We start from the raw sequence: 21,130 nt of genomic DNA on the forward strand, positions 1-21,130 counted from the left end.
TAGGCCGTTTAGCTTCTCTTTGAGTTTCTTCAGGTGTTCTTTTGACTTGACACTGTCCTCAAAATCACATATAAAAATTTTTGAGTGTAAGTACAGGTGCACCTTGCCGCGATTCATTTTCAACGTGAGTTTCCGAATTTAGGGGATTTAATAAAACTGTAAACTGATACCATGTTGTAAAGCTGCAGAAATGCGGGCAGAGATGTGTGGTCATTTTGGCCACCAGCCTGTCTGATAATCCCAAAGAAGCGTACCAACATGCCTTGGTTAAGTTTTCCTGTTAAAACACATTTGAAACCGCACTCCTTTAGCAGGTATCTTTATAGTTCCAGTGTGGACAAAATAGTCACACGAAGGCCCTCAGCGGTTTGCTCGGATAGACAACTTGCTCTTGAGGTTTTCCCTTTTCCATTTTATTTGAGCAATGCAACTACGAGGCCAGGACCCTCAAATCTCTGCTGCCAACAGTGATGCTTTCCTTTGGATGGTTTCGGGTGAGAGCATCAAAAAGATTGCTAAACCTTAGTGTGAATTCTGCTGTTCCCTTGACATTTTCGAGCACTTTTGTGCCTCGCTTCGAGTAGGACTGCGAGCCTTTCGCTACACTCCGGCTGAACAACTGAGTGGCCAGCTTCAACCGCATTTTTCGGTCGTTGAAGGGTTGATGTGGAACAGAGCTATTTTGAGGCAAACATGCAAATTTTCCGGCTGTTTAGAGTCCCCCATAAACAGCCTGCCAAAATGTACCCAGCGAACACAATCGCCATTTACGCACAACACTTTCTGTGAAAGTAAACGGTTTCGAACGCATTTCATCAGATGGGGTGCGTCAGAAAACATATATACATTGCGTTTCTCATCAATGGGATGACTGAAGTAGTTCCGGGACTGTTGCAATGCTCCAGTGACACCGAACTCCTTCTTCATTGCACGGTTCACATTTGCGCCAGCACAGGCGACCATGCCGTCTAAGACTTCCGCGTATTCAAGCAAAAGTATTGCAAACACTGCTATCGGCTGAGAGTTGCCAAATGTTGTTGCCAAATGACCCAAAGGGAAATACAAGCCCGTGGTCAGCAAGGTCGTCGCGGGCCGCTGAAGAATCTCCATAATCAGTGAAGCCACTGTATGTCATCGTCTTCGAACGAACTCGAATTTCCTTTCGAATGCGCATATCGTTGAAAACAAGCATTCCATGGCGTTTAAAATTGTCTTTAGTGGGCATCTTCTTCTCAAGGGCTGTGAAAAACCTCTTGTAAAAGCCACACCTGACTCTTATGATGCACAGGTACTTGCACACTGTCGTAACGCAAGGAAGTGAGAGCACCTCATTACCTCGCAGGAACGAGTATGCAGATCGGCTACGTATGTGCAACAGCAAGCACATCAGAAGCCAATCCTCCGCTTACTGCTGCTTTTTTTGTTCGTCAACCTCGCTGCTGCTACATACTCCTTTACCGCAGTCAGCCGAGCACTAGGGAGATCTATTGTGTGTAATTTCTCACTCAGTTCTTTTTTTGACATTTTTTGCGTGTGGATATGACCTTCTGCAAGCTCCACCGACATTTTTTAAAGCTCTTCAGCAGACGATTTTTGGACTTTTTCAGAGCATAATTTGACCGACGCAGTGCTGCAACTTTGTCCTTGCTCTGGTATGAAGTCAACTGACGCGTACCTGAAGGCCTATGCCTGCACATTCTTTCATCTGTTTTTTTGGTGCATTCGCAGGACGCTTGAAAGGCCAGAACATTTGTGACATACTACAGTAAAAGCTCGTTAATTGGAACCGCAAGGGGAAGCCGCTTCAGTTCGAATTAACGAAAGTTCGAACTAAGGAAAGTGAAGGAGGGCAACAGTACACTGCGATTTGGAAGCAGTAGGGCATGTCAGAAATTTGGCGTGTCAGAAAGTGATGGCGTGTGCCCGCGGCACACGCCATCTTCAAGTCGAAGCTCTGGGTCCGACTGTGCCACACCACTGATGTCCACCGAAACGAACGTTAGCCGAGGCTTAACACCATCACAATGAATCGCGACGGCAGATACCTCCTAAGCTGAAAACAGAGGTGTACAACCGATGAAGAGTGCTGAGACAAAGACGCTGAACATGTGAAGGTGGGGAAGGCCCTGATTCGTTGGTTCTTGATTGCAAGTGCGGCTGCGACGTACTTGATTCGCTGTGTTTTGGAGCTTGCCATGCCATCTCCGCACAACATTAGCAGCTGTACAAGATTTGCGAAGCCTCCGAGATTCGCAACGGGCAAGAAGTCTCGGAGGTTACGTAGAACGGAGAGGCGGCAGCCGCCGCTGCCTTCTGGCTGACCCCGCGATCGGTTAGATTTTTTTCCGATTTTGCCTTCTCTCGCCGTTCTTTCCGTTTCGGAGGCAATACAGCCTTGTGTGTAGGCAGTAGGCGCGTTTCTCTGGCCGTGTGCCAGGCGAGCGTAGTTCGAATTATCCGTGATGGAACCTTCTCGCGTTCGAATTAACGGACTTTTTTATACATAGACTTTTGTGGAGCTCGGCCGGACCAAATCGTACAGTTCGAATTATCCATAAATTCGAATTATTGAAGTTCGAATTAACGACCTTTCACTGTAGTAAGTTCGAGCCACTAGGGTCAAGAACAATAGAGCATCTCTTGTGCCGCCATCTCTGGTTGTTGTCGAGGTATGCCCACTTTTTTTTTCAACGTGTCGATACTCCAGTGCTCGGTCCACCATTGCACAGTTTCGTCTTATCAACATGCTCAAGGATAGCGTTAACGTCATCCATAGTTGTTAAAAGTACTTTCATACGGCACATCTGCCTTTGAAACTGACCTGCGCATCACGGTTGTTTGCCAGGATATCTTCATGAATTTCAACAATTTTAGTGGTTACCAAGGAAGATGCGGGGCTCATTGGCGATAGGCATGCGTCTCTGACAGTAAACGGCTGTGGGATTTTTTGATGCTCTCCAGTTGGGAGAAGAGAACTCTTTTTACTTCTCCAATGCCGAGCAGGTGGTATCCCCATGAGTTTGACGGAAGGAAAAATCGTGGTAAATCGCCGAACAAGCTTGCGAATGCGAGCGTATGCAGATTTTAGGGAGAAGCTCGACCCAGCAGACTGATGTATTTTATGACGTTTGCTGTTCAAACGCATCCATGTCGTGCTCCGGTGCACTCGGCAACGCTTCAAAAGAGCTTCCGTTCATGCCACCACTGTCATTGCTACAAGAGGCTTCTCACTCGTTATGATCTTTTGATGCAGCGCATCGTCTGTTCGACTGCGACCGCGGTTGTGTTACCGCCAGGCGCTTCCTTGTTTTCACCGTTTTCGATAGGTAAGCCGGGCAGTCTGGAAATCTTGTGGGAGCTTCATCGTCGCCAGTGATGCCTCTTGCGGAACACTCACCAAGGCGTGCCTTTTGTAGTGCGCTGTCCAGGTCTTGGACACAAGATGAGGCTCCAAGTGCTTTTCTCCGACGTGATCATTCGGCAGAAGGACTCGATCCTTTCTTGGGATAGCTCGACACCAAAGGTCAATTTCTCTGTACAGCCTTTGTAACCCGTTCTAGAGCGGGGAACAAAATGTTTCCTGCCCATCACAATCGCATGTGCACGCCTGACTCCAGAAAAAGAAACGCCGAGCCGTGTTGAGATAGGAGCGGGCGGCGCAAACACAGCAAACGTAAGCCTGTGACATCGTCATGCCATCTGTCGGAGAGTGACTAAAACATGCACCAGCGTTGGGACACTGCCGCTCCATGCCGCCATTCGGCCAGCTAGCCTATTACACTGTGAGTTAGAATAAAAGAACGCCGATGGACTCCTTTTTTTTGTGAAAGGAAAACGCATGAAAGAGGTGACGCAGGCAGTCTGGTAGAGCATTTCGTGAAACAGAGCTAGTGAAGGGCAAAATACTTAGTACAGGGTAAAGAGGCACGCAAGAAACGTGTTTGATAGTTTCGTTTTCGAAGATTCCATACCACCATGACCAAGTTTTGCAACATTAGAAGGAACGTGCAGTGCACGTGCCCCCTTACTGCATGTTGTGTTTCCGTGCTGTGCCTGCTCTCTCCTTTAAAAAGCATGTCTATAGCTCCAGCAGATGTATGCGTTAACAATCCAGTTTGTCCATTTAAATATATTGCGGAATGCCAAATCCATAAGGAGAATCCTCTTCTGCATTTGCATCACACAAAACTTCGCACTAGCGGGCAAAATATGCACATAGCTGCTTATCATACAGACATGCCATCTCGTGATCAGATGTCTGAGCTAAAAACCTGCACAAACAAGAGGGAGGAGTACTTTCCACAGTGCCTTTCAACAGCTATCGGTGATAATGTAGCCGAGCGCTCACTGTTCTAACGAAAGAGGTGTTTAGAAGGGGCTAGAGCCGGTAAACACATTATAGAACATAGATGCCTTTCGTCTTGGTTTAGGTTCTCTTCTGCTACTAAAGAATGAATAGGGACAATACCGTGCTGTGTTGCACCTGAGGAGGTCATTCAAACCTGCAGAGCTAAATTATTCCTCTACGATGCAGCAAGCTCTAGCATTTCAATGAACATTAAAGGATTTGCAACCGTACTTTATTTGCCAGATTTCAACATAATATTTACCACCATGCATCTTGGTCGGTTTTGCACGCAAAACAAGGATATCACTGCCTCCTTCACAGGTCCCATTTTTGCAAGAGTGTGATGTTGATGTTATCTACAAATCGGGAGTTTTACTTAGCTCACAAGATTATTTATCAAAAAGGACACGACACCGTTGCACGCAGGATGCTCATCGCTTTCCTAACCTTCCAGATGCTGCCGTACTGGTTTTGTGCTGGTACGTGCCGTACCCCGGAACCCCTTCAGCAAACCGGATCGCCTTCCCTGAAGCCACCACAACCCTGGGCTACCCGCCCGCCTCTCACCGAAGCCATGAAGACGAGTCCAGTTTTAGCGGCAGAAGCTTCTTTCACCTGGCAACACCCTACGAAGGCGACGTCACCAGTCACATGGTCAAGCCAAGCCGTATTTATTCGGCGTGGCAAAGCTGATCAGCTGGGGCACGACACCGCTGCACGCAGGATGCTCATCGCTTTCCTAACCTTCCAGATGCTGCCGTACTGGTTTCGTGCTGGTACGTGCCGTACCCCGGAACCCCTTCTGCAAACCGGATCGCCTTCCCTGAAGCCACCACAACCCTGGGCTACGCGCCCGCGTCTCGTCACCGAAGCCGTGAAGACGAGTCCAGTTTTAGCAGCAGAAGCTTCTTTCACCTGGCAACACCCTACGAAGGCGACGTCACCAGTTACATGGTCAAGCCAAGCCGCATTGAAGCGGCGTGGCAAAGCTTATCAGCTGGGGCACGACACCGTTGCACGCAGGATGCTCATCGCTTTCCTAACCTTCCAGGTTAATCACTTACAAAATACTAAGGAATTTCGTAGCGACAATTGTTGTCTTCGCGGTGTCGTGCCCCTGCGACTTGAAATGGTGTAGAATTGTGCGTCTGTACAATGAAGCTGTTGCCTTTGCGTTTCGGTCCGATCTAATCCTCTTGCTCTCCGGAAATGTTGAACTTAACCCAGGCCCCGACAGAGACACAGTTTCTTCCCTTTCACAGACGATCAAAGAACTAAAAGAAATAATTTCACAAATAGGTACAAATATAAATGAGCTCAGAGAAACCAACGTTCTCAAAGACAACACAATTGCTGCTCTGACAAAGCGTATTTCTGTGCTAGAAAACGACCATCAGGACGAAGTAATTGCGACTCGACATAATGATGTCATCAAAGAGATAGCGCTGCTAAAAGCCGAGAGCACTAACACAAACAACAGAATGCGCCGTAATAGCTTGCTTTTCCTCGGACTGGAAGACAACGAAAATGAAACATAAAAAGAGTCTGGGAAAAAAATAAAAATTTCTGCGCTAGCAAGCTGGAAATGCATCTAGAGCCAAGCGCTATTGAATGTGCCCATCGCATAGGCAAATACCGTCCTGAAAGAAAGCGCCCGATAATTATCAAGTTGACTCATTTCAAGTCAAAGGAATACATTCGGGCCTGTGGGCGGAAACTAAAGGCAACAAACTTCGCTATACGTAAAGATTTCGCTCCTGCTACTCCCATCGCACGTTCTTAATGGTTAGGTTTCATACGACCACAAAAATGTGCGTTCAAACTGCACGTAGGCAAGTTGCTCGTCAACAATAAGCGCTATCACTACGACCCTAGTTCTGACAGTGTGATTGAGACTACGAGTCCATTCATAAAGGCGCATGGAAACAGCACATCCCAAATAACAAGACACGAAAACGTGCAATGACGGACAACGAAGCCTATCACTTCAACGTCAACCCGCAATCGTACCTCATCTTTACCTCTCCTTAACATAGCCTTCACTAACATGCGCAGTTTGCTACCCAAACAAGAACAACTTCGCAGCTTCACTCACGACATCGATGCCGACATCATAGTACTAACTGAAACGTGGCTAAACAGAGACGTAAGAGATAGCGAAATTTTCAATTCCGGCTATGTTCTGCATCGCCATGAACGGAGCAACCGGAGAGGAGGGGTTGTTCTATTAGCTATCAGAAACACCTTCTCATCTTCCCTGATCAGTCGGGATGATAATCTCGAACAATTGTGGACTTGCGCTTACAGCGGTGATGGAAAGACAATTTTTGGCGTGGGCTACAGGCCGCCGGACAGCCATCCGTCATTCTGTGATTCAATCCGTAAAGCACTAACCGACATCACTGACACATTCTCTAACGCACCTATTCACCTCTTTGGCGATTTCAATTACCCTAACATTAACTGGCCTCTGCTTTCTGTAACCAACAGGTCACCGTTATCCGAAGCTAAACAATTTATTTATCTTATGCTTGACTTCAACCTGCATCAGGTGATATCACGTCCTACAAGAGGAGATAACACCCTTGACCTTATGCTCACATCTTGCCCCGATAGCGTAAGGAGCGTTACCACACTACCCGGTCTTAGCGATCACAACCTCATCCATATCTGCATGACAATTAATAGCACTTAAGAAAGTCACCCACAGCAAAAATAATAATAGATTACGAAAGGGCGGACTTTGACGCCATAAATAACGAACTCCAAAATTTTTAAAATGATTTTCAGCAGACTTACTTATCAAGAACTGTTGATAGCAACTGGGAACTTCATAAGAATGTATTGCTCAACCTGGAAGCTAGATACATACCAACAGTTCTCGTGAAATCTGACTCTAACAAGAATTGTTTATTAACGACTGAAAGGTTTCCTTGCTAAAAAGGAAAGGGTTTACCGAAAAGCCAAACTTACAAATGACTCAGAAACAAGGGAAAAATATGAAGTGCGCGCTAACCAATATATTCAAGAGCTGACGATAGCCAAAGATAACTTCTTTAATCATGACCTTCTGACGATTCTACGATCAAACCCCAATAAATTCTGGCGCTTACTTTCAGTAAAGACACAATCTAGACAGATTGATCTAACAGATCCGGATGGTAATCTCATTAATTCTGAGACTAACTCAGTTTTCTCCATTGCCAACGACATCAAGATCAACCCTGATGGCATATTTCACTCAAACTAACCACCTCAGCCGGGCGTGATGGAATCAACGCCAAAATACTAGTTAACACCAGTAACATTTCTAGCCAGGTACTACATCTAATATTTACGCAATCCTTAAAGACTGAAAGCTTGCCCGACGACTGGTAGAAGGCCCATGTCGTACCAATCTTCAAGAGTGGCGACCGCTCCCGTGCTATAAATTATCGCCCAATTTCTCTGACCAGCATTTCTTCTAAACTTCTAGAGCATATAATCTCATCCAACCTAATGTCTCACCTGGAATCTATCAACTTATTTTACCCTCACCAGCACGGCTTCAGAAAACTATTTTCATGCGAGACCGAACTCGCCGAGTTCACCCATCAAATTCTACATTTCATGGACCTTCATTTGTAGATTGATGGCATTTTAGTTATTTATTTATTTATTTCACGTACTTACAAGGCCCGAAGGTGTTACAGAAAGGAGTGGAGTCAAAACAAGAAGGAATGCAGTAAAAATACAAACAAGTATTAACAAAAAATTAACAAAAAATATTAACAAAAGGCATTCTCTGAGTCGGATCCCAAATGGCTGAAGCATACTCCAATTTGGAGCGAACTAAAGTTTTATAAAGAGTTAGCTTCAGGGAAGAAGGGGCATCGCTAAAATTACGGCGTAAGTAACCAAGCATGCTATTAGCGTTTTTAGTAACATAGTCAATATGCGAGTGCCAAGAAAGGTTATTTGATATGTGAAGGCCGAGATACTTGTAAGAGCTAACTGACGTCACAGGTGCACCATTAATAAAGTAGGTGTGCGTGGCAGTGTTACGAGATATACGCATGGCCTTGCATTTATTTGAATTTACTTGCATGCACCAATTAGAACACCACTCAATTACGCGGTTGAGGTCGTCATGCAGCTCTTGGGAATCTGAAGGATTAGTAATTTAACGGTAAAGAACACAGTCATCCGCGAAAAGCTTTATGGAAGAGGAAAGAACGCAGTTCGGAAGATCGTTAATATATATTAGAAAGAGAAGTGGACCCAGGACTGACCCTTGAGGAACACCTGCTGGTACTTTAGAAAACCGAGAATTACAGTTATTAGTGTACCACTCAATTACGCGGTTGAGGTCGTCATGGAGCTCTTGGGAATCTGAAGGATTAGTAATTTAACGGTAAAGAACACAGTCATCCGCGAAAAGCTTTATGGAAGAGGAAAGAACGCAGTTCGGAAGATCGTTAATATATATTAGAAAGAGAAGTGGACCCAGGACTGACCCTTGAGGAACACCTGCTGGTACTTTAGAAAACCGAGAATTACAGTTATTAGTGTTTACAAACTGCGTCCTGTTAGAAAGTTTTTGATCCACTCGAGTACATTGGCGTCCAAGTTAAGTTGAGACTGCTTAAGCAGAAGTAAATCATGGGTCACAGAGTCAAAGGCCTTGGCAAAATCCAGAAATACGCAGTCAATGTCGGTACCTAGATCAAAAATTGCAAAGAGATCATTAGTAAATGTTAAGAGCTGTGTTTCACAGGAAAAGAACTTACGGAAACCATGTTGACAGGGGTTGAAAAAGGAGCTTGATTCTAAAAACTCAGCCAAATGTGAATATATTATATGCTCAAGAATTTTACATGAAATGCTTGTTAGTGAGATAGGCCTGTAATTGCTGGGTAAGTGTGTGTTACCTGATTTATGAACTGGAATCACCTTTCCCACGCACCAGTCGTGTGGAAGAACAGACTGCTGTAATGATTGAGTGAAAATGTGCGATAAAATAGCAGCAGAAAATACATTAGTACACTTCAAAATTTTTGAGTTCAGGCAGTCTGGGCCGGCAGAGGAGGACGTTTTTTGATTGTTTATTAGGCAGCTAACACCAACCCAGTCAATAGAGACTGGATCCATGGGCGAAAAACCAGAATTGGATACAAGCGGTAATCCCCGTGTCATTGTGGTAACATGTGAAGAAAACACATCATTAAATACATTACAGCATTCTTCAAGAGCAACAGGTTGATCATTTGGGTATGTTAATTGGATTATTTTACTTGGAGTACCGTTAACTATGGTCCAGAATTTACGAGGATTAGTTTGCAAGATGGACGGAAGGGTAACAGAATAAAAATGCTGTTTCGCACTAGCGGCGGCTGTGTTGTCACTTTCAGTGAGGTAGTATGCGGACCAAGCAACGTCACTGTATGAAGCTTTTGCGCGACGAAACAACCGCTTTTTTTTTTGTTACGTAGTCGCTTCAAAAAGGGGTTGAACCAAGGGGACCGTGGCTTGCAAGCGACTGTTCTTTGCGGTACGAAACGTTCGATTAATGAAAATTTATTTTTGAAAATGCACCAGTTTTCTTCAACACAGCACTGAGCGCTGAAATTTTCTTGGATTACTCAAAAGCATTCGACCGCGTTTCCCACAATCACCTGCTTCAAGAACTCGCATCTATTGGGACCCCAAATAGCTTGCTTACCTGGCTTGAACACTTCTTAAAAGGGCGCACATAGTTTACCTCTGCAAATAGCCATAATTCATCTCTTAGCAGCGTAACATCGGGTGTGCCACAGGGTGCTGGTTTATCGCCTCTACTTTTCCTCATCTACATCAATGACTTACCTGCTAACATTAAGAATAAATTACGTCTTTTCGCGGATGACTGTGTCCTATATTCCCCAATCAAAGGCTCGAATGAAATCGCCGCACTACAACGGGATCTCGATTCCATCGCAGTATGGTGCGAGAAATGGTACATGCCGCTTAACCTTACTAAATGCAAAGCTCTGTCATTCACCCGCAACCACAGCTTAACCAGTCACACCTTCCAATAAATTCAGCTCCTATCAATTATGCCCCGTCTTACAAATATCTCCGCGTTCACATGACATCGACACTATCATGGGCAACTCATGTTGACACCATCTTTTCTAATGGTTCACGCACCCTGAGATATTTAAAACGCAACCTGAAAGCCACATCACCAGAAATAAAAAAGCTAGCATATCTAACATTCGTACGTCCTCAGTTAGAATATGCGTCATCTATCTGGTACCCTTCCCAATCATATCTAACCTGTGACATAGAAGCAATACAAAATCGCGCTGCTTGGTTTATATCTTTCAATTACTCTCGTGACACCAGCATAACCGCACAAAGCGTACACTTGAACTACCATCACTTGCTTCCCGCCGGATCATCTCTCGTCTCTGCTTGCTTCACACCTTTTATTACCATCCACACTCCAGGCATTCCCTGTTAAATCCACCAGCATTAACACCCATTGCCATTAACACCCATTAACACCCATTAACACCCATTAACATCCATTAACACCCATTAACACCCATTACCATTAACACCCGATCGTCTGCCATGAACACTTCATTCTTTCCCGACGCTATAACCCATTGCAACCACCTCCCAGAAGATATCGTGTCATGCACTGACCGTAAAACGTTCCGCGAAATGTTAACTAACCACACTGCTTAATTGCCGATACCACCGACCCTTACTCTAACACGATGTTCCTTTTTTTTTCACAATTGTTCCTGGCTTGTATTGGTTTATTGTTGTTTCTTTACTGTTCTGTACATTTCTTCTAACATTGTTACAAGGATTAAAGCCCTCCCTTATGTAATGCCTCCTGGCCTTTAAGGTGAAAATAAATGAAATGAAATGAAATGAATTGCACTATCATCTGGACTATCAACTTCTGGACCTAGCTAATCAGGCATTGGGTGCGCGCGTGCACACACACGCACACAATCCCTCTAAGGCGCTCTTTACCGCTACTATGCGACTTGTTTCCCACACTTCACACACACACTTCTTTCCACTTTGACATTCCTGATGCTAATGCAATCAAATGTACTTGTCGAACATTTAGGCAGTGCTTCAATACCGACATGCTACCCCGATTTCTAACGAAATTATCGTTCGCAACTGCGAAAACTGCGTGAAGTTCTATCGCGACAATACATATATCATTTCCTTGCGTGCCTCACTCATGAATTTTAACCTTTCGAACATACCTCATGGTTTTGTAAAAGCTGCCGCGAGAATCTTTTGCAATATCTAATGAAAGTTAGCAGCTAATCTGTCAAGATGTCTAGTAGGCAACTTTTAGGATAACGTTAGCAGTGCTTCCATATGGCTACTGTATTTTTAAACTACATATGGAATACGCCTTTAAAACATTATTTACTGTCTTTGTGCTTTTTTTGTATGGTAGCCCGCTGACACATTACACGTCCCGTGTGACTAACGATGTCCAAACGTACAAGAATTGCATTGTATAGCTCTCTTGCTTTTTATAACACGTTAGAATTGTGGTAGTGTGTAGGTTTGCCATGCAGAAAGTTAAATGTTACTGAACGATATTTGCTTTCCTTTCCGATGTGCCAGAATCCGGTGACAGAATCGAATCTTTGCTTTTGTAGAGGGCGCGAACGTTCCTCAAGAGGCGGAGCCGGAGGCCTCTTCCGACGAAGACGAGGCTGCCATCTGTGAGTGCTTTCAATATTGTAGCGCTGGAACCGCAGTCGTAACTGAATCGTATGCCCTAGTAGCCTGCAGGTTTGATTTGCTGCACAATATGGGTGCAGAAGGAAACTTCATTGCTGTTCGTCAAATTAGGGTATATAGACGTTGTTCACTTAATCGTATCTGGCTGGTTCCTGTCCAGAGCGTAAAGCATGACAGGTTGTTTCAATGTCTAAAGCAAAATGTTTATTAAATTACTACTGCTAGATCATCACAGCCAGCCAACTTTTCATCTGTGCTATGCGGCACCATTAAGGGGTAGAATAACGGTTTCCTTTACATTAATGTACATGAGTTCTCTGTTATGACTACTGTTTGTGCTGCAGTTTTTCATATGATGGTGCATTGAATTCAACTTTGGTGTACCATTGTTCTGATGCAGCAGTTAATTTTTATATTTCTCTTTTCCAAAATGCTTGTTGCCATGTGTGACGCTTTACTTGGGTTTATTTATATGAAGTATTTTAAATTTATGTACCTTACACCTCCTTCTTGGGCAGTAAAAAGGGCTGCAGTAGTCGAAATAAGAAGACACACAACGCAGTTTGTGAAGGATGCAAGGAATAATTGCCCATTGAAATCTCGAGGTTTGAAACAATGACGGCCTGCTTTGTGGGACAAAATTGAAATTAATTAGAATTGACAGTTGGGTGAGTTTGTGCGACAGCGATGTATACAGAGCTGTTCAATGTCAATTTGGAGTTTCATTCCGGGATCGGGGTGATAAGCCAGTTTTCAAATATTGCGCAGCTGTTGCAAAACATCCCAATAAGGTGGCAATGTAAATTAAGGAGCCATGAATATTCGTCTAACATCTGAACGCAATGATAGGGTTGTCACAAGAAGACCTCTAATATATATGGCATAAGAACAAGCATTACTTGCTGCGCTCAGTGCATTGATACGTCCTTCAGGGCATGCTGCACGTGTCACTACATTGTCGACTTGTTTGTTGTCTTCTTGTTTCAGCAGACTTACGCACAATGTGTCTTTTGTGAACATAATTGAAATTCACTCACAAAATTAGTGCAGACTTAATCAAGTCAAGGGCCTGCCTCGCGGAACGCTGCCGAATCATCAAAATTATTAGTCTACTCATTCCACACCCACAGCGCCGCATTCGACTCCCCTTGGATGTACCTCATCTGCTTCACGCTTTCCTAGTATTCGTGGATTGATGGACCACAGTACATATGTTTGGAGTGAAGGCGGGGCACGTCTAGACTCACAGCACCGCCATTGTCCCGCCCTCCGTGTATGGTGGTCTGTTCTGTTTCATGTTTTAGAGCACAGGCCTCACATTGGCTCCCGTTCCCACATTTCATGTCACCCTCATGCCTCGTAGTCACCGACGAGATCATCAGCGCTCTTGCCTAGCTGCTTGCGTTCCTGATGCAATCTGTCGTTCGCAGCACGAGCCTGGCTCTCCCCTTGTCATATAATATAGGTTTCATATATAAATTACTCGAGAGAACTCCGGCGCTAGTGTCAACGGCAGCTGCAGTGGCAGTGGTTGCACCAGCGTGGGAATTATGGGAGGTACATGGATTTGCCTAATTTCGTCCTTTTGGCTTCAAGCGGCTTTGTGGCTTCGTAAGCTCGCCATTTTCAGCAGTGTACTGTGTAATTGGTAATTAAATAAACATTAACATTGTCCGACAGCAGGATTTGAACACAGTACCTCAATCACAGACGCCGGATATTGAAACCATTTAGCCACAGATGCATGTATCGATAAGCGATGTGAAACACCCTTACGAAATTATCGCAGGCATGAGTAACCTTAAGACGTTTCGTGAGTTTCGATTTGCCCACTTCGACAAGCTCAACATTTTCAATTATTGTTGCGATTGTATAGATTGCTATGAAATTTACCACAGTAAGATTTATATAGCGTAACATACGAAGCCACAAAAACTTCTGAATCAACAAGCACGAATATGCGAGAAATCAACGTCCTTCCCTTCATCTCCATGGCAAGACGACTGCAGTACCAGAGTTCGCACCAGTATATTGTAGGAAACTCTATGCCCGTTGTCCTCGAAAGCCGGATCACGTGTTCACACCTATCCGCTTGCCCCATTCCTTCGCGCAGCGCCGTTTGGGTTACTCTCACTGCTACCCTCCACTCCGGCTTCGCCGTCGCTTCTCCCACTGTCGCGGCACGGCAGCGGTGCCGGTGGCGGGCATGCGTTACTGCTTCGCGCCTGATCCTCGGTTATCCACTCCTTCGTCTCTGCGTCGCGTGGCTGTATGGCTCTCTGCCGCGTCTATCGCTTCCCCGTTTGCGGAGCGCGTTCCTCGGTGTCATATGTCACCTCTGGCAGTGCTTGCGCCTGGCTGTCCTGCCACCTCCACTCTTGCCCTATACGTCCCGTTACCTGGCGCAGTGTAGTTGCGGTGACTCGAAAGACAATTCTAGCGTTTCGTCCTGTTACTTCTACTTCCCACTCGAAACTTGTACGGCCACGTTGAGGCCTGTCTGTCATTGAAGAGTGCGTGACCTCTACTGGATACCTGTGTTCTCCGCCCATTTTCTCATGCCAGCTCTTAAGGAAGAATAAATGTTTGCTAATCCCCCTCCCCTCTCCACTACTGTGAACCACTATACGATGGCGCGTTACCAGAGGGGCGACTCGATAGCGGCCGATCGCAGTGTGTGCTACCGAATCCGACACGAAGAACCGCGTACGCTTTGTACTGCGTGTTTTGTATGCATAACGAAGAAGCGCAATGGTCGGCCAATTTCTTTTCTAATATTCACGTGTCCAGTGCACGCTGGAGGAAGGTTTGGAACGAAAGTCGGGAATGTTTAAAGGGACACTAAAGCGAAACAATAAATCAGTTTAGACTAATGGAGCATTGTTTGAGAACCCTGCAGGCAGTTATTTCAAAAAGAACGTTTGATTATTAGATGAGAAAATGAAGATACAAGTATCAGTATATAATGTCGCGCCGAAACCCCAGTGCAGGTATGCCAGCGTGACGTCAGGGATCGCAAAGTATGTTTTTGCATTTGTGCCGCGTCGGCTGAGTAAAGGTTTCCGAAACTTGCCATGCTTAATATTTGGCTCCTTTAGAACACAATGTAGTCAATCTGTACCGCTATATTTAATTAAGAGGCCCTAGAAGATACCATCGAAATCGAAGACGTCATAGCCCCGAGGTGCGGGAAATGAAGTAGGTGTCGCCACCCGTATTTCGTTATTGCGCTCTTTCTGGCTTACCAAACGTCCTATCGTTGTAAGAGTGGTATTTTTGGTGTTGTGGAACGGCAATTTACTGATGCAGAAGAAATCATTTTTCAATTTAGTGTCCCTTTAACGCCTCCTTCACCTCCGCCGCGGGTGGGGCCGATATTGCGCCATCTTCGGGAGCGGCCCTGGTAAGGGGAGTGCTTGACGCCTGCCTCACCTTCGTCGCGGGTCGGCTCGGCACTGCATTATCTTGCACCATCTGCACTATGCATAGACTCACTGCACCGCCATCAATGCCCCTTGCCTGCATCTTCTCTTGTACACCTTCTTCTAATATTCGCAGATTGACGGCATGCTGTTAGGTTTCCAAGTGGGTCGCGGCACCGTCATTTTCTTTCCTTCGCCGCATCTCCTCTGTGTTTTTCTAATATTCGTGCATCCAAGGCACTTTCTAGGAAGGTTTGGAACGACAGTGAGGGAAGCCTACACTGGCAATTCCACCGTCAACGCCCCTTTCCTGTAAGTCTTCTGGTTCACGCTTTTCTACTACACGCAGATTCACGGGTCGCAGTTAGAAGGATTGGAACAAAACTGGGCCGTCTACACTCCCGGCACCGTCGTGGTCCCCCTTCCCCGTATATTCACTGCTTCTTTTTTTCCTAATATTTTCGCATCCACAGCACGCTGAAGAAAGGTTTGGAAGAAAGGCGGTTTAGGTTTAGGCTAACAAAGCAATTTAATGTATCTCCTTTGCGTTTTTCTAGTATTCGCGCATGCACGCAAACGCTTGAGCAGGTTTGGAAGCAAAATGGAGAAATCGAGGCTCCCAGTACCCTAATTAGCACCCTCTCGTGTATGTACTCTGTTTAATATTTTTCTAGTATTTGCTCATCCAGGGCAATGCCGAGGGCTGGTTATGAAGGAAAGTGGCCGGATGTTCAAACTCACGGTGTCAGCACTGTTCTAGGTTTTCCTAGTGCTCCCGCATTCATTCCAACGCTGGAGCAGGTTTTTAGAATAAAATAGGCGAAGTCCAGACTCACATCGATGTGTTTGGCTCCGTATCCTTGTACAGTATAACCTTTGTTTGGCATTCTAGTATGCTTCACATTGCATTTACAGCTACATTAGAGCAAATTTGTTATTAATTACTTGGAAGTACAGACTTATGGTGCTGTGCTTCACTCCCCTTTCTTCTATCTCCACTGCTTCGTGTTTTCCCTCTATTCACATATCTTGGCAGGTTTTGAAGGAAAGTGGAGGCAGTCCAGACTTACGTTATCGAATTTGGAGCCTCTACCCTTTATCTTCTCGATTTCTTGTTTTTCTACTATTTGCACATCCATGGCACGCTGGAGGAAGGTGTGGAAGGAAAGTGGCGGAAGTTTAGGCTCATAGCGCAGCGTTTTATACTCTCCTTTACTGTACCTCCTTTGTTTTGCATTTTTCTTGAATGTGCGTATGCACGGTAATGCTCGAGTAGGTTTCGAAGGAAAATGGGAAGTGAAGACTCTTGGCGCCCCGTTAGACCTCGTTCCCTGTACATATTGTTTAGCATCAATGAGGCCAACATGTTCAAAAGGAAAGTGGGTGATGGCCAGACTCACAGTGCCCGTGCTGTTATAGATTTTTTAGTACTCGTGATTCCCCTGCAACGCAGGAACAGGTTTTTAGAAAAAGAATTGAAGGAAGACCAGAGTCGTCGCGCCGTGTTTGTCTCCCTATCTTTGTATATTATTTTTCGCATTGTTCTAGTATTCGACTGTTCGCATCTACATTGGAGCAAGTTTGGTAGTAATTTAGGGGAAGTACAGATTAACAGCGCCCTGCTTGAATCCTTTTCTCTCTATCACTTCTGCTTCGCGTTCTTATATTCACGAATCAACGTCATGCTGGAAGCGGGTTTTGAAGGAAAGTTCTAGTCCAGATCTATATGTTGCCGCATTTGAACCCCCTTCCTTTATATTTCCTCTGATTCATGTTTTTATAATATCCGCGCATCCACTGCACGCGGGGGAAGCTTTAGAAGGAATGTGGCAGAAGTTTAGGCTCACAGTGCAGTGTTCTGCGCCCTCCTTCGCTCTATCTCTTTTGTTTTGCATTTTTCTAGGACAGTCTATCCCGCATATATCAAATTATTGCCTATATCGAAGAGTTGAAAAATCCCCTTGGGAATCTCATGCAAAAGTTCGCGTATATAGAACTACCGTGCACCGGCATATCGATGTATCGAACTCCATGATGGTCCACGCCCCCGCAAGTGTGCTTCCCCTCACGAACATCTCGCGATGTTCCTGAGATCATATGCGCGCCGTCCCACACTGTGAGAAAAGGGCGTGTGGGTAAAATGCACGTGACAAGGGTTGATTGGGTGTGAAAGGGAGCGGGAGGGAGAAACCATTCTGACCGCAGGCACCCGTTTCCTGTGTTTTGGTTGGCTGACACCGCTGGCGCAGCGAAAAGAACGAGGTCACTGAGGATATGGTGAGGATACAGAAGGCGCTAGAAGGAAGCAACATGAGGCTTAGTGTCTCATACAATCAAGCGGATACAATAGTAGAGCAGCAGCTTCCAGGTATATTTTATGCGGACGGCATTGTGTTGCTAGCTAACAAGCAAATTGATTTGCAACGTCTGGCTGTTATCTGGGAACAGGAAGGCTGCAATTTAAGTTTGCAATTTAGCGTGAGAAAATGGGGTTTTATGGTATTCAATGAAAACAGTGAACAGCCAGTGGCAATACAGGGCCGGGAAATAGCTCGGATAAAAGAATGTAAATACCTTGGTATATAGATAGACGAAGGCACTAGATATATGGAAAAACAGCAAAAAACATTAGAAGTAAGGGGAAAAGAAATGCAGCCATAATGAAACACAGGGCTATGGGACTGTAGCATGTACGAAGTGTTCCGAAGTATGTGGAAAAGTGTAATGGTTCGAGGACCAACCTTTCGAAATGTAGTTGTTTGCTTGAAATCAGGGGTACAATCGAGACTTGATGGCAACTAAATGTCAGTGGCTCGCTTTGCGTTGGGTTCTCACGGGAAGACTACAAATGAAGCTGTACAGATTGATATGCGCTGTACTACTTTTGAAGTGAGGGAATCTCACAGTAAAAGTGATTATGAGGTATGACTGAGGAATATGAAAGACAATGATTTGGCTGAGAGAGTGTTGAGGTATTTGTTTGTTCAGGAAAAAGCATTGATTCACGGTGGTGGATAAGAGCTAGGAAGGTGATCAGCAAGTATGCAGCCTGTAGAGTGAGCTGCACAGCAAGGAAGAACGTCGAGCGGAAAGTCAGAGAGGCTGATATAATCTATTGCGGGCTAGCAGTTTTAAAGTAAAGCTGCCAAGATTAACTACGTGACCACTGGCCTCCTTTAAGCTTTGGGTTGAGCGAGAGCAGGAGGAAAGTGATCATTTCCGCAATAGATATTAGTGAGACGTGATTGCAGATTAGTGGAAGTAGGGAAACGACAAAAAACGCAGACTTACAAAAGCATAGTTCGTAATAGGGCGTCAGAAAATAAGAATATTGGAATGCATCATGTTTTTTTTCTTTCGTTTTTAACTTAGGAAGAACTTCACACACTATAATAGCAACAGCTTGGTGTCCCATCACACCGCCTCGTTCTAAAGGGGACTCGCGTAACATCCATCCATCCAAGCGTAGGCGCAAAAAGAATTTCAAGCGTTGCCATTCCTTGGACCTCGAACCCCCCCGCTCCCCGCTCCCCAATGCCGTATGCCGGGCAGCAGCAGCAGTGGGAAAGCCGAAGGAGGGAAGGATAGCTTTGCAATAATACACGAATGAATGAATTAATCAGAATAAATGCAAATGAAATGTTCTCATTGGCCCCCTTTGGCCTCCTTTCCTCCTGACCTTCTTGGTTCACTGTAACATATGATGGCTTTGTTGGGACTCAAAAAGCGCAGGCTGGCCAGCCACCATACTTCTACTTGAACTTGACCTCAAGTATGGGTCGCTTTAAAAAATGTATAAGGAAAATGCTGTAAGTTTGGCCATGAGAGTGGGCAGCCCTACTGCTAACCTTGCAGAACGCATATTATGGATGAAAGGAGCCTTCAATACTTTAAAAAGATCTGATAGTTAATCGAGAAACATTTGAATGTACTATGGATTGCACTTAATGTACCAGCATTTTTTTTGCTGAATTTATCACGCTGAGGCGTAGAGCTCATTAGGGACGCTTGAAGACATAGCTCAGAAGGATACATACTGTAACATTACCGATTGCTTGAATAATGGTTTTTTGCAATAGGTGTCACTACCTGACGCTTCAGACTGCATCACGCATAATACACTACCAACTTGCTCTCAATTTAAGCTTCGTGGCACAAACACGCTTCGTGGTTCTTAAACTACGCGATTGATGAACTGAAACAGATGCATAGGTAATTTGGTATATTGGATGTTTGCAACCTATAGATGCTGAAATTTAGGTACACATCATGCATATCTCGCCTCTGACTTTCATCAAATATAGAACTGCTTTTTCATGAAGTTGACCAAGTTGTATGTTGGGCTTGAGGGTACGGCATGATGGGAGCAAAAGGCGTAGGGCACTAGAAACTGGAGAAAAGGACAGACTACATGTGCATCCGGAACACACAGACCTTCTTTGGAAATACGGTAATTCTTGGAAAAGGCGTCAACAAGATGATCAGGCTTATCATTGAGGCATATCGCATCGCCAGCTTTGGTGATGAGATGGCTGGTAAAGAGTTGGAATTCATGTGCCTGGCATGATTTTTTTTCGCAAAACAACCCATACTGTCACGAGTGGTGCTATCTGGGTACTCAGCACATGTTCTTTGCAGCCGAGAGAAGAGTTCTGTGATCCCGCAATTTGTGTGGTCGTGTCCTTCTTTTCCTCGCTTTCTGGTGGGCTACGCCTTTTGCCTCCATCATGCTATTTCATGTGGTTCTTTCATTGTAGCATGGAAAGTTTTTTAGGGGTCTCGTATAAAGCCTATAAAGGGGCAAAAATTTTTATTTCGCCGATTTCTGCTCGCACACTGCAAAATAGTCCGACAAATTGCCGTTCACTGGCACGACATTTTTGACAAAGTCCATGAATAGGTAATTTTTGTATGACATGAAAACCTGGAAATAACTTATGTTTTGCGAATAGTAGCGGTGTCTTCATAATTAAACTCTAGAATACCACCACACTTATAAACAGAATAATATATAACTGCATCTTTGGCGCTGCCATGGGATGTTGAGCCATCATCAGCAAATCCCGCACTATGATAACAGCTATGAATAGTACTTTGTCCAACTGTCATTTCGTAGCATATTCTCTAAGGGACCCTTGTCTGTATACCATTTCTTTTAACCAATTGTTATGAACGAATGACAAACTGAAACTGACCGTCTCATTGTTCGTTAAGAGCATATAAATTTGTTAAATGCGGTTGCATGTGTTGCATGATTTTCTTTGAACCAGAACTTTAGTTTAACATGTCTTTGTTGCAGACCCCGCTCTTGCCAACCGCTTGCCGGTTGGCAAGCGGTTGGCAAGAGCGGGGTTGGCAAGCAGGTTGAGCGGGTTGGCAAGGATGCTGCCGGTTTTTTTTCAAGGAGCTTGCAATATGAAAGCAAAGTGTTGGCTGACGCCGAGATGCAGGTGTCCCTGCGATAGTCTCACCTGCGATAAAGATCGGGCCTCAAACCAATTAGCTGATAGAAATAGCTCATATTCGAAAATATTCTGTATGCATCTCTTTATTTGTATTTGAGAATGTTCGACTCGATTTTTAATGGGTTTTACTATAACTTTTGAAAATA

General features: G+C 44.8%; 1 protein-coding gene across 8 annotated transcripts in view; it reads left to right on the forward strand.

The window, feature by feature from the left end:
* LOC139052897 (uncharacterized) overlaps positions 1-21,130 on the forward strand; it is a 355,309-nt gene that overhangs the window by 175,285 nt on the left and 158,894 nt on the right. For 5 of the 8 annotated variants that reach the window (XR_011510109.1, XR_011510111.1, XR_011510110.1 and 2 more), the window contains exon 16: positions 12,013-12,078. The exons of the other annotated variants lie outside the window; for them this stretch is intronic. The gene's annotated coding sequence lies outside the window, so the exon portion shown is untranslated. The remainder of the gene's footprint in view (positions 1-12,012; positions 12,079-21,130) is intronic. 8 annotated transcript variants of the gene reach the window in all.

This window comes from Dermacentor albipictus, unplaced genomic scaffold (genome assembly GCF_038994185.2).
Source record: "Dermacentor albipictus isolate Rhodes 1998 colony unplaced genomic scaffold, USDA_Dalb.pri_finalv2 scaffold_42, whole genome shotgun sequence".
Taxonomy (NCBI): Eukaryota; Metazoa; Arthropoda; class Arachnida; order Ixodida; family Ixodidae; genus Dermacentor; species Dermacentor albipictus.